Source organism: Lolium perenne, chromosome 1, assembly GCF_019359855.2.
Source record: "Lolium perenne isolate Kyuss_39 chromosome 1, Kyuss_2.0, whole genome shotgun sequence".
Classification (NCBI taxonomy): domain Eukaryota; kingdom Viridiplantae; phylum Streptophyta; class Magnoliopsida; order Poales; family Poaceae; genus Lolium; species Lolium perenne.
Window position 1 is genome coordinate 5,805,982 of NC_067244.2, and position 12,562 is coordinate 5,818,543.

The 12,562-nt window shown below is 43.4% G+C and overlaps 1 pseudogene; it reads left to right on the forward strand.

The window, feature by feature from the left end:
• The first annotated feature begins 316 nt into the window (after positions 1 to 316).
• Positions 317 to 10,823, forward strand: LOC139831197 (disease resistance protein Pik-2-like; annotated as a pseudogene).
• The last annotated feature ends 1,739 nt before the right edge of the window (positions 10,824 to 12,562 follow it).

Below are 12,562 nucleotides of genomic sequence, written 5' to 3' on the forward strand. Positions count from 1 at the left end.
AACTCCATGCCAAAATAAAGAGTTTTCGATGGTTTTGGGCATTATTTCATGCGTGCCCATGTTCTACTGGCCAAAGGTGGTGTCGTTGGGAGTTATCATTTGTGACCATGCCGAGATCATCCTGTGATCATGAATTCATGATCATCGTCCAGTTAAGCAAGATCAATCTAGCTGAGCAGTAAGATGCGCATATTTTAGCTAGCGCAGGTAGGAAACTGTCAGCTATGGTGGTCGAAGAGTGTAAGGACACTTGATCATAATCAGTAAATATCACATAATTAATGTATGCATCTTTTCAATGTAGAGGCGGGAGGTCTCATCCTTTATTTTGAAAAGAATTGTGACAGATCTCTTCACCCACCATTATATTCCACTTTTTCAGAGGCTCAATGGATAGCACAGCGCAGACCATCCTGAGCAATGTAGGTCAGCTGGTGGGCAAAGAGTTTCAAAAGCTCCGGGCCATCGGCGGCGAGATTGAGGAGCTCAGGGACGAACTCGCCACCATGCACGCCTTACTGCACATGCAGACTGAAGCGGAAGACGGTGCCGTGGACCACTTCATTCGGGAGTGGATGCGGCAGGTGCGTGAGCTCACCTACGACGCCGAGGACTGCGTCGACCTCTACATATGCCGCATTAGGTCACGTCCCCGCGACCGCTTTCTCGTATGGTCCAAACGCCTGGTTGCGACACTTTTCCCTCGACATCGCCTTGCTGGTAACATCAAGGCTCTCCACGAGCGTGCTGTCTCCATTAGCGACCGCCATGCTCGCTATGGCATCGGCCGGGAGGCGCTGCGAAGGTCTCCGTCGACATCCCCGACGATGGCAGCATCGTTGGCCGCGCGAGGCATACGCTCTGCCGACCACACTGGTCAGATTGTGGGCATGGAGGACCAGGCAAATGCCCTTGCGGAGAAGGTGAAGGCAGGGGTGTATGAAAATGGAGCAGAGCGTGACATGAAGCTCAAGGTGTTCTCCATTGTGGGGTTTGGGGGGCTTGGAAAAACAACATTGGCCATGGAAGTGTGCCGACAGGTGGAGGTAGTGTTCTACTGACAAGCGCAAGTGTCGGTGTCTCAGATGTTCAACATGGGGGAGGATCTAAAGGAACTGTTGAAGCGTGTGCTGCAGCAGATGTTCAAGAGGGAAGCAGGTAATGAGGAAGGTAACAAGGAAAATGATCCATTGGCCGACATCGACATGATGGATGCGGACCAACTCGGCTCCAAGCTCAAAGCCCTTCTCAACAACAAGAGGTACATATAAAAATAAAGTACATGTTATTATTAATTAATAGTTTTATTTAACCAATTATACTTGTCTAATGACGTGAGCTGACGACAACCTTTGGGTTTGACAAAATTTCATGCCTCTTGAACTCCATCCAGATTACATTTTTAAATTTTTTTTTTTGGAAATAGGGGAAACCTCTAGCCTCACTGATGCATATGTCCTTTTATTAACCTTATTAAAGCACAAAATTTCATTACAACTCACATGTCACATAAGGTTGAGACATGTATCAACCATCTATATAGCTAATAATAAAAGGAAAAGGGTTTCTCACTTGGTCGTTCGTACAACTTAAAACAACCCTCAAAGTTGTTACAAATTACCCACCACTGCCACCGGTAAGTAAAATAAATTCCGGACAGTGTTGGATTATTTTTCTGCACCGATCCGTCCGTCCATGGTTTCGTACGAATTCCATACGGACTCGAATCATCATATCGTCCACCTGTCTATAGCTGTCTCCACGTTGATTCCCAGAGAAACCCAACAAAGATTCGATCTCCATGTAAGCTAGAAACCAAGCTTTCTATCTGCCATGGAAGTCCCGGATATTGATCATCCTCTAGGAAGCCTGCGAAACAAGGTCGACAGCGCCACCGAAGTATACGGTGTGCACCGCCGCGATGACAGCCATCCAACAACTTGACAGTGGTAAGCGCAGCTAGCATATCGAGCAGTCCCTCGGCGATAGCGACGGTCTGCCGGGCGCGGTTCAAGCGCATCCCCTAGACCGCGCCGCCGTGGAGTTCATCTGTGTCAAGGCCAGGGTCTTGAGGCTTCGCTGGACTTACGCGTCCGTGTCCGCCTAGATGCCGCAAACCATCAAATTATCTGAGTTTGCGTGGCCGTGGCGTGTGGTGATCAAACTTTATTCGCTGATTTCTCACCTGGGTCGTTGCTGCTGTTGTTGATACTCTCCACGAGGCCATCGTGGGGTGCCTCTGCCGGCTGGCTCCCTCTCTAAATCCCAGAGCGGCAAACACATTGGATGGCCACTCTATCTGCGCACTGATTTGAGCACTGGCTCTGTTTGGAGGATGGACCGCTGCCGACGATGATGGATTGGACGGATGCAAAGGAGGTAGGGGGCGGGGAGCAGACACCGGCCACCATCGTGTGCAAGCTACAGAACAGGAATCCACGCCTCCTATTTCCTCCATGGAAGCATCCCTGCGATCCATCTTGGCCTCCCTGAACAGAGCCGCCTCGATACCAGGTAGACGACAAGGTCAGCGATCTAAGCCCCGAACCACCAGGATTCGGGCGTCTTCCCTCCACCACCGGCCGGAATTGCAGTTGCAGATCTGGACCAACTCAATGCACGGTGAATTTTCACAGGTAGTCACGCAAGAGAGAGGGACTTGCCCTGCATAAGTTAACAGCTTATTCTACTCCGTATACAGGATTACAGGAATAACAGAATTGAGCGAGTCCGTTGCTATGATACGCGCGCATAGATCTCCACTACCTAATTGGTAAGATTCCTCACATTTGAGGTGTTTTTTTTTGGAGGATTTCACATTTCAGCGTTTAACGTAATACTTAACCAGCACGGTACACCAAATATGTGAAATCAACCCGTAGTAAGGCACATGCAAATGTGCTATATAATCTGAAAATTAGAGAGTCCTTCCATCAAAATATCGGTACAAATCTGTGGCCTCCGGGCCATTGAGGCGGGGTGGATCTCCGTCTCCGTCGGCGGGATTTCGTTTTTCCGATTTTAGGGTTAAGGTTTGGTGTGGCAGCGCTCAGGTGGCGGCGCCGCCGTCTTCTCCAATAAAATCTCCCCGACTTCAGCCCCATCTCGGCGGTAATGTCGAGAACCTTGTGGGAGTGGTGTGGTTCTCGAGGACTTCTGGCTGGGGGATCTCCGGATCTCCATGGAGCTTCATCGGCAGTTATTTCTTCTTCTTCGTCTCCGGGATGGATGTGGTCTTTTTGACCCGTTCGGCGACTTCCCGTCCGCAACCAACAATGTCAGGTTGACTCATGGAGGAGCGGCAGTGGCGGCGCGCCGTCGACATGGTCTAGAGGTTGAAGACGAAGGGCATCTCAAGGATTTCATTGTAATTTTTATTTTCGTTGGGGTGCTTTGTACTGTTCGATGTTTCTCTTAATGCAAGATTTCTCGTCGCAAAAAAAAAATCGGTACAAACTAAAGCGGAATTTTTTGGAGAGCATTACAAGTGGACATATAGAGAGATAAATTTGCGGAATGACTAGACTTACTATAAATTGTTTTTTTAACAAATCACAAATTGGGATGAACTAAGATAGGTTGCAACCCAAAACAAAGAAACCTCCCCGATAGAAGCCCAGTGATATTTCTTTGGCTAGGTTGCGAAGGCTGCTCGTGGGACTATTCTGGAGGCCCAAATCAATTTCGCATTATTTATTCTACATTTTCACTTCTAAAAAACAAAGAACAAAAGTGGGGGATAAATCTCAATTTCTTCTTTGCAAACCTCTGGCTGGCACAGATGACGGCACAACTATGTCCAGACAATTAGGTAGATGCATACTTTTTTCTCCCGGTGAAATGCATGCAAGTTTGCCACTCATTCAGAAATATAGTTCTTCCTTATTTTCTTCATGTTAAAAGCTGGATGCGTGAAACAAACGACGTATTGCTGCAATTTAAGTTTTTTTGATAGATGAGTAATGCATATCTTGAAGTTATAGCCACACTGAAGCTAATAGTTCGGATTTGAAGCAGTAAGATATACTCCATGGTTGATAGCAACCGAGCCTTGAGTTCCACCGGGCCATGAGAATCATGGCAACACAAACCTACTCAAAATACTAACTGGCAAGCTTATTTAGATAAGTTTCTGAACTAATTGTTTTCCACTTTAGTTTAATTCTCTCAAATCATGCCAAGTTTTCAGAGAAAGGCATCTTAATGTGTCTTTGGACATGAAAATTATGGAAAATAGCATACTAAAAAATGCTGCCATATATGCGAACATACCTCTCCTTGCACGGGGAGGGGAGTGCAGGGTGGTGCCTGAGAGTGAAGGAAGGAGAGGGTTCTCCACTAATACGAAACATTACATTCATTAACCTGTAGCATGGTGGGTAATTGGCCAAGAAGAAACAATCCACTTTTTATTACTCCCATTTAAGTACTCTCTCTCTCTCTCTCGTCCCTAATAATTATTGGGCTTTAGTTCAAATTTCATCGGAGTAATAGTATAGATATACATTATGTTTGTCATGAATATGAGAAAACCTGACCACTGTCAACGATGGTGATAAAGAGGCTGTCATGGCTTGCTGGAGCGTTTGATTGATGCTTTTGGAGAGTTTAAATATGTGTTTCTTTCGGTGCGTCCCGGTGCAACGCACGGGCATTTTTGCTAGTCTAAACGGAAAAGAAAACATGTGTCGCCTATGCATCAACATATCAACATGTGATCAAAACGCGAGTTGAACTACTGGTTGTCTAAACCCCGCACAACCCTTTTCAACCTGTTGCACCCAATATCCAAATCGTACTTCTTCTCTATTAGTTGCAGGTAAGACCACAAAAAAAAGTTGTAGGTAAGACCACATACGGATCAACTAAGTACCCAGCACGGTAACCTGCATAAAAGAGGTAGGCCTTGCATTGTTAGATATGACGTTATTGCGCATTTTTCATATAGCCCATAGTAAAGTGCACCTTCCAACTAGGATGTTAGCTTTATCATTTTTAGAGACACCCGTCAACTAATTCCCGAAAATATTAGTGGTGCTCGTAGGTGATGAAATATTAAAAGAAATATACACGATGCGCCAAATAATCTTTGGAAGAGGACAACAAATAAAAAGATGTTGAATTGATTCATCTTGGTCATAGGAAAAACACTTCTTATTCCAATTCCAAATTCTTTTAGCCAAATTAGCCTTTGTAAAAAGAACTTTCCTAAGTAAAAACAACATGAAAATCTTAATTTTAAGTTGTATCTTCATCTTCCTAATTTGTTTAAATAAAAAAGGTGTATGTCCATTTAGGAGATCAAGATACATGAACTTCACCAGGAACTTGAACTTGTTAAACCCCACTGAAACTCTCTTGATCCTTGGTAAGATTAATTAAAATTAAACGCTGCAAGTGATGGATCCATCGCTCACTTTTATGATGTGCCGATCCACCAAAAACTTATGGATGCTTCAAATATTAGCTACATGATTTTCATCATTGAAAATAATTGCCAGACAATTTGCTTGGTAGGCTGAGACAATTAAGGAAGAAACTAATTCTGATGTTCTAGTTGCACACAATTTACTTGTGTAGTCTAGGATGGTGTGATCTCATTAATCAGACGGCTAAAAAATAACGATGTGGACATTTGGATGGCTAAAAGAATTGATGATGTGGATAGCTTGTATGTAAAGATAAACAAATATTAATGAATATTAGTGGGTTGACGTTGACAATAGGATAGATGTGGATAGGTGGCATTATTAGATAGACTATCATTAATGAATGTTAGTACAATATATTGATAGCTAAGATTTCTATGAACCTCAGCTGTAATTTACTCTATTATTGTATTATCCATTATAAAAGCCAAGATCCAAAACATGTAACTTTGGCCTTATAATGGCATATGGAATTACCGCCTCAACCGGATGGATAGATATATGTTCCTTCTAATTTTAAATAACATGAATAAATCATCATATTATTTATATATGATGGAACCTACACCGTTAAGTCCAAATTCATCAAAATAAAAAAGTGTAGAATTTTTTAAAACCATGGAAATAGGAACAACCGATCATTCTAGTTTGGCTTGACTTATTATATTTTCTCTTTCTCTTTTTATTTTATGATTGATTTGATTTTACTCAAAGTAAATTCATCCTTGTCAAAAGAAAAAGTGTAATACTTCTATATGTTTCCCTTCATTTACAATGTTGTAGTTTTCTATAAATATTGACCAAAGTTTTTATGTATACAAATATAGAATACTATAACATGGCAGGAAAACTAAAAACAGAGGCCGAGCTACATGTAGACCTTTATATTTAAATACACAAAATTTGTATTTTAGAATATCAAAAAAATCTTAAACAAAATTCTAGGGGTATAGATAATGATGTATATTACAAACATGTAAAATCTTCGTACGAGCTATTTTATATTCTAGGCTACACAAAAAGACAAAATTGGACAAAGACAAAATTTGACAAACAGTGATTAGTGCATATTTCAAACACTATCTTATTTGTCAGATATTTTCATTTTTGTGTGTAGAATATAAAGTATTTTGTATTGAGATTTACGGGATCAGTATACATCATTGGCTACCCCTAGATTTTTGTTTCTGATTTTTGAAACTTTGATATTCGAATTTTATTTGTTTGAAAATAAAAAGCTACATGTAGCTCAACCTCCATTTGTTCACTCTCGGGCAAAGATGGCATCATTTTATAATTTTACACTATTATAAGTTAGCACCATAATTTGATGATCGTCGTGAGATCCTTGTGTTTTCCTCCCAAATTAAATGTAAATTATTAGATAATTCCTATCTTTATGCCTTATGATTGTTTTGGATTGTTCTTATCCCCGAACCCAAATGGGTGACTTAAATCACATGGAATGTTTCTGACGTGGCACCGTCCGTTAGTGCGGGATTCCGTCAATTTTTTTTTTTTGCCGTGTTCCGGGGTGGAAGGCACACGGCAAAGGCAACGCCGTGTTCCGGGAAGAAAGGCACACGGCAAAGGTGCTTTGCCGTGCCGTTTTTCTCCGTGTGGCCTTTGCCGTGCTCCGCCACATGGCAAAGGCATCGCCGTGTTCTGAAACACCTTTGCCGTGTATATTTCCAACACGACAAAGCCCTGTTTTCCCGTAGGGACCAGTAGATGTTGTTGTGTTAAATTTACAATATATAGAAAACGGTGACAAATCTTTTTGTGCTATTTCACATTACTGATCAAAACAGTATTGTACAACATAACATCGAAGTCTGGGAAACATGCGGCTTACTATTTTTCAAGTCGACATACTTAGTTTTAGTATACGGTTGTTGGACACGAAATTTGATCTCGCTAATGGTCAAATATGAATGATGCAAACAGGTTCCTCATTATGATTGATGATGTATGGACAGTAGCAGCGTGGGATGCAATCTATTCCAAGTTTCCAAACAACAAATGCGGCAGCAGAATCATCGTAACTACTCGAATAGAAACTGTGGCCAAAGAATGCAGTGATCCAAGTGTTGAAGAGTATTACATCTACCGCATGCAGCCACTCAATCCAGAATACTCAATCATCGTAACTACTCGAATAGAAACTGTGGCCAAAGAATACTCAATCCAAATGTTGAAGAGCATTTGGCACCATGGATGCTCCTCCTCATGAACAGCTTGAAGTTACAATGGACAATATACTGAAGAAGTGTGCTGGGCTACCTTTGGCCATAGTTAGCATAGCCAGCCTCTTGGCTAGCTATAAATATCCAGAGAGGAAAGATATGTGGGAAACCATTTGCAAATCAATTGGTTCGCAGATGGAGAGCAACCCTACCCTCGAGGGGATGGGGCAAATACTCACACTCAGTTACAACCACCTGCCTTATCACCTCAAGGCTTGCATGCTGTATCTTAGCCTTTTCCCAGAGGACTACGAAATCAACAAAAATAGGCTCTTGTACAGATGGGTCGCCGAAGGATTGGTTGAGGATAAGCGGGGATTGACTTTGTTGGAGGTTGCAAAATCCTACTTTGATGAGCTGGTGAGTAGGAGCATGATTATTCCAGCATCCTCTTGGGGGTACGCTGGAAGGATTGAGGTGTGTCGGGTGCATGACATGATGCTTGAGGTCATGGTGTCGAAATCCCTGGAGGCTAACTTCGTTAGCCTAGTAGGTGGGCACTATGACGGGATATTTTATGACAGGGTTCGTCGCCTTTCCATCCAAGGGATAGAACATGAGAGGAGGCATAGCATGGAGCGGATGGACATGCAACATGTCCGATCGCTGAGCATGTTTGAGCTCAATGGGAAGAATTTATTTGATCGCTTGAGGGAGTTCACCCTGCTGAGGGTACTTGATCTTGAAGGCTGCCAAGGCCTTGAAAACAAGCATGTGGTGGTTATTTGCCAGATGTACCTCCTAAAGTTCCTAAGCTTAAAGGGTACCGATATCAGTGTGATGCCTAATAAAGTCGGTGAGCTAGAGCACTTGCAAGTTCTTGATGTGCGTGACACAAACCTTCACGAGCTGCCAGAAACAGTGAGAACGCTAGAGAAAGTTGAGCGCATGGATTTGTCCCACAGGAAAAAATGGATGATTTGGTGGACGCTTCCCAAGGGGCTCTCTAAAATGAAGGCGTTGCGCGAGGTGGCGCGTGCAGAGATAGATAATGTTGATGTTGCTCGAGAGTTTGGTGAACTAGGACAACTGCGTCACATATTCTTGTTTGTTAACGACCACATGCATGTTGACAAAAAAGGCGATCCGAAGATTCTCCGAGAGGTTGCCCTCTCCCTGAGCAAGTTATACTCCCTTCGGTTTCTCGGCATTGGACGCTTAGGGACCTGCGAAGGCAAACTGGATTTTCTCGATAGACTGCCCTCGCCGCCACGGCTCCTTCGGTACCTTTTCATCGATGGAGAAATCACAAAATTGCCACACTGGGTGAGCACACTATCACATCTTACCTTCTTTGGAGGTGTTTGGATAAACTTAAGCGGTGACCACATATTCGGCATCCTCTGTAAGCTGCCCAGTCTACAGAACATCAAGCTGTGGCGGGCTTGCATCCATGATAGTACACTTGTTCTACGTAGTACCCACCGGTTGCCAGTGTTGAGGGCCCTTTCTTTGTGTTCAACCTATTGCTTCCACCCTGAAGTGATCCACACTAGTAGAAACAAGGGCTTTTATCCTGTCCTCCAAAAAGCTTTTGCACCGGATTTGGCACGAACCGGTGCTAAAGGGGTCATTAGCACCGGTTCGTGCGGTCTGGACGTCCAGGGGGCATTAGCACCGGTTCGTGCGGGACCTTTAGCACCGGTTCGTAACACGAACCGGTGCAAAAGGGTTGGCGTCAGCCGCGAACCCTTTTGCACCGGTTCGTAACACGAACCGGTGCTAAAGGTCTACCCTTTAGCACCGGTTCGTAACACGAACCGGTGCAAAAGGTTTTTCTGCTCCCCACGCACCTCCACCCCCCTCCCCCCCTGTGGATCGCCTTTTTTAACACTGTAAAATAGAAAAAGAAAATGATAGAAAATTCAAAAAATAAAATCTTTTGAGATTCCTGTATGTTACGCAACCTACTATTAGGAAAAATTAACAAATTTGAATTTCAATTTTTTTTTCAAAAAAAGTTTGAAAAATGGTAAAACCGCATTAACTTTTGCATACGACGTCGAAAAAAAACGTATAATATATCAAAATCATCGTGGGAAAATATGAAAGATTTTTAGATTCTCAAAATTCCAAATGAAAATATGAAAGCAGGAAGATTTTAGTTTTTTCTAGAAATTTAGGATTTTATATATTTTTTTTATTTTTCAAAATTAAAATTAATAATTGCATCCTGCATAAAGATTACACTCTGCAAATTATAAGTTTTTCAAATTTTCAGGTTTTAGGTTTGGCAAAAAAAAATTAAAAATTGAAATAATTAAAAATAATACAAATTATAAAGTTAATGTTTATTTATTTATTCAAGATTATTATTATATCATTACTTTTGTTTATTAAAAGAATTATTTGAAATTCGAACAATAAATAAATATGACATCGACCGATATGTTAATAGGATTGATACGATACTACTATCACATACATGCGCGCGAAGCACTTGGATACGGGATGGAAAGGAACTTGGAAGTTAAGCGTGCTAGTGCTAGAGTAGTGGAAGGATGGGTGACCGAGCGGGAAGTCTAAGCACGAGTATCTAATTAGACTAGAGATAAGGGTAGTTAGAGACTAAACTTGTGAAATAACTAAAATATTAGAAATTCTGAAAAAAAGGAAAAAAAGAAGTATTGAAAAATAATTTGAAAAAAAATTACGGTAGCGGGGTTCTACCGCGGCAGCGTTTTGGGACATTTTCCTGCCGCGGCAGACCCTTTAGCACCGGTTCGTATTACGAACCGGTGCTAAAGGTCCTCTCGCTCGGGCGCCCGACAGCCGCCACGTGGTGCCCCTTTAGCACCGGTTCGCAACTGAACCGGTGCAAAAGGGGTAGGCCTTTTGCACCGGATGCTTTGCACCGGTTGGGCATCCGGTGCATATGGCCCTTACCAACCGGTGCAAAAGCATCATTTTCCACTAGTGCCAGTTCGAGAGAGGATGCATGGATAGACTCGAGGAGCTTTCGGTGACATTTCATGAGGGTAGAGGGAGGAGAATTGTTGGCATCGAGCACTTGAAAAACCTTAAACAGGTGCAGCTTACTGGTAAGAGAAACAACGATTCACTGATCCTTGCACAGGAGAAGCTCAGGTCCAAGAGTAACAGACGCCCCAAGGCCAATCAGTTTAAGGTTATTGTAAGATACGAGTAATCACTCTCCTGTGAGTTGCATGCTCTTGTCATGCATGTTTGTTTTACTGCTATGTTGTTGTCTCTGTATAGTCGTTTCTGTACGTTTTATTTTATTACAACAACGTTTCTCATGTTATAATAAATAATAAAGCTCGAGTGCTTGATATTATCAGGTTTTTTGTCCCATAGTTTACAATCCATTGGGATTCAGTGTACACACTGGGTTTTCTTGGTATACACTGTCATGGATATGTCCACGGCGTGTGCTACAAGGGTAGCATTTGAGAGTTGCGGAGCTAGGGAAATGTAGCCATTTACGGATCGAGATTGCACGAAGACCAGGGTTTACCCAAGTTCAGCCCTTCAAGAGAACAGAAGGCCTACTTCCTGCTATCTGTATTGATTGGAGAGTTCCAATGGGGTCCTGCAAGTCGGCTATGGTGACTCGCAAGGTAGTATGAAGGTGGAATCGTCGGTCTAGGGTTCCATGCCGCGTGTTTATATGAGCACCCTTGGTTAGGGTTTAAAGTGTACGAGCCTGTTAGCGACTCACAGGCCTAATGGGGCCATGTAGCTATTCTCCTAGGCTACCTCCAGATCCAGCCGGCCCAGGCGAGTTAAGTCAGGCCCCTGGCCCTAGCCCTGTCGCCCAAGCGAGTCCTTCTGGTGATAGACCATGTGGGCTATATCTCCATCAGTAGTCCTTGAGTGTGTCATGGAGTCGTCGTAGGATTCGGGCGTCGGGCACTCCTTGAGAGTCCCGCGAAGGGAGCCATCGTCGACTCCAGGTGATGCTCTGTTGCACACCCCCGAATCGAGGGAGGGGTCGTACTTCTGGACGTCTCGTGGAGCCTTGAATCCCTTGGGATAAGGTTCGCCCCTGATGTCCAGGCATTCCATCGTCAGGTATTTTCCAGATGATACACTTGTTTTGAGCTACCTTTGAGTCGCCATTGCCCACTTAATTATTGCATCCTGCATATGTCGCTTCGACGGAAACATGGCCCCTACGGCCATCGTTGACTGTCATTGCAGACGTAAAGTCTTGATTCCATCTGCCAGGATTAGGCACCTCCTCCTCAAATCAGACTCATCGGAATCATCAGCATCACTTTCACCTTCTGTATCTTCCTCTTCCATCTGGTTCTGCATGTATCCATTTTCTTCGTCACCATCAACATCACCGTCTTCTCCAATGTAGCCATCAGCCTGACCACTATAATTATCTTCCGCATGGCTGCTCTGTCTAGGCTCGTAACCACTGCCACCGCCGGGTACTTGACTGCTCTGGCCTGATTCGTAACCACCTCCTGCACTGTAACCTCCTTCAGGAGGCGCTACCTCCTTCGCCACCGGAAGAACTAAGGCGACAGGGTTAGTTCCTCTCCTCTCAGACCCTTTTAACCAGCTCACCCACTTTGAGGTATCATCTACATGCCTCAGATACCAGAAAATATTTGATAATGACTTAGTCCACAATGCATGCACACCCACTGTGTGCACTTCAGGATTAAGCCCGAAACATTCTATCAACCAGTCATTCACCTCCTCAATTGTCCATGTTCTAGGGGTAGTCAAATCCATCTCTACCGATTTGAACTCACTCAGATCAACTCCCGTCTCATTTGATCGGATACTACCCAAACCATAGTAAAATACTATCTTCACTATATCTGTCATCTTTGCTGACCTAAAATTTTGTTCGTTCGCGTCAACAAATGTAACTACAACACAGCACAGAAATACACTAACACGTAC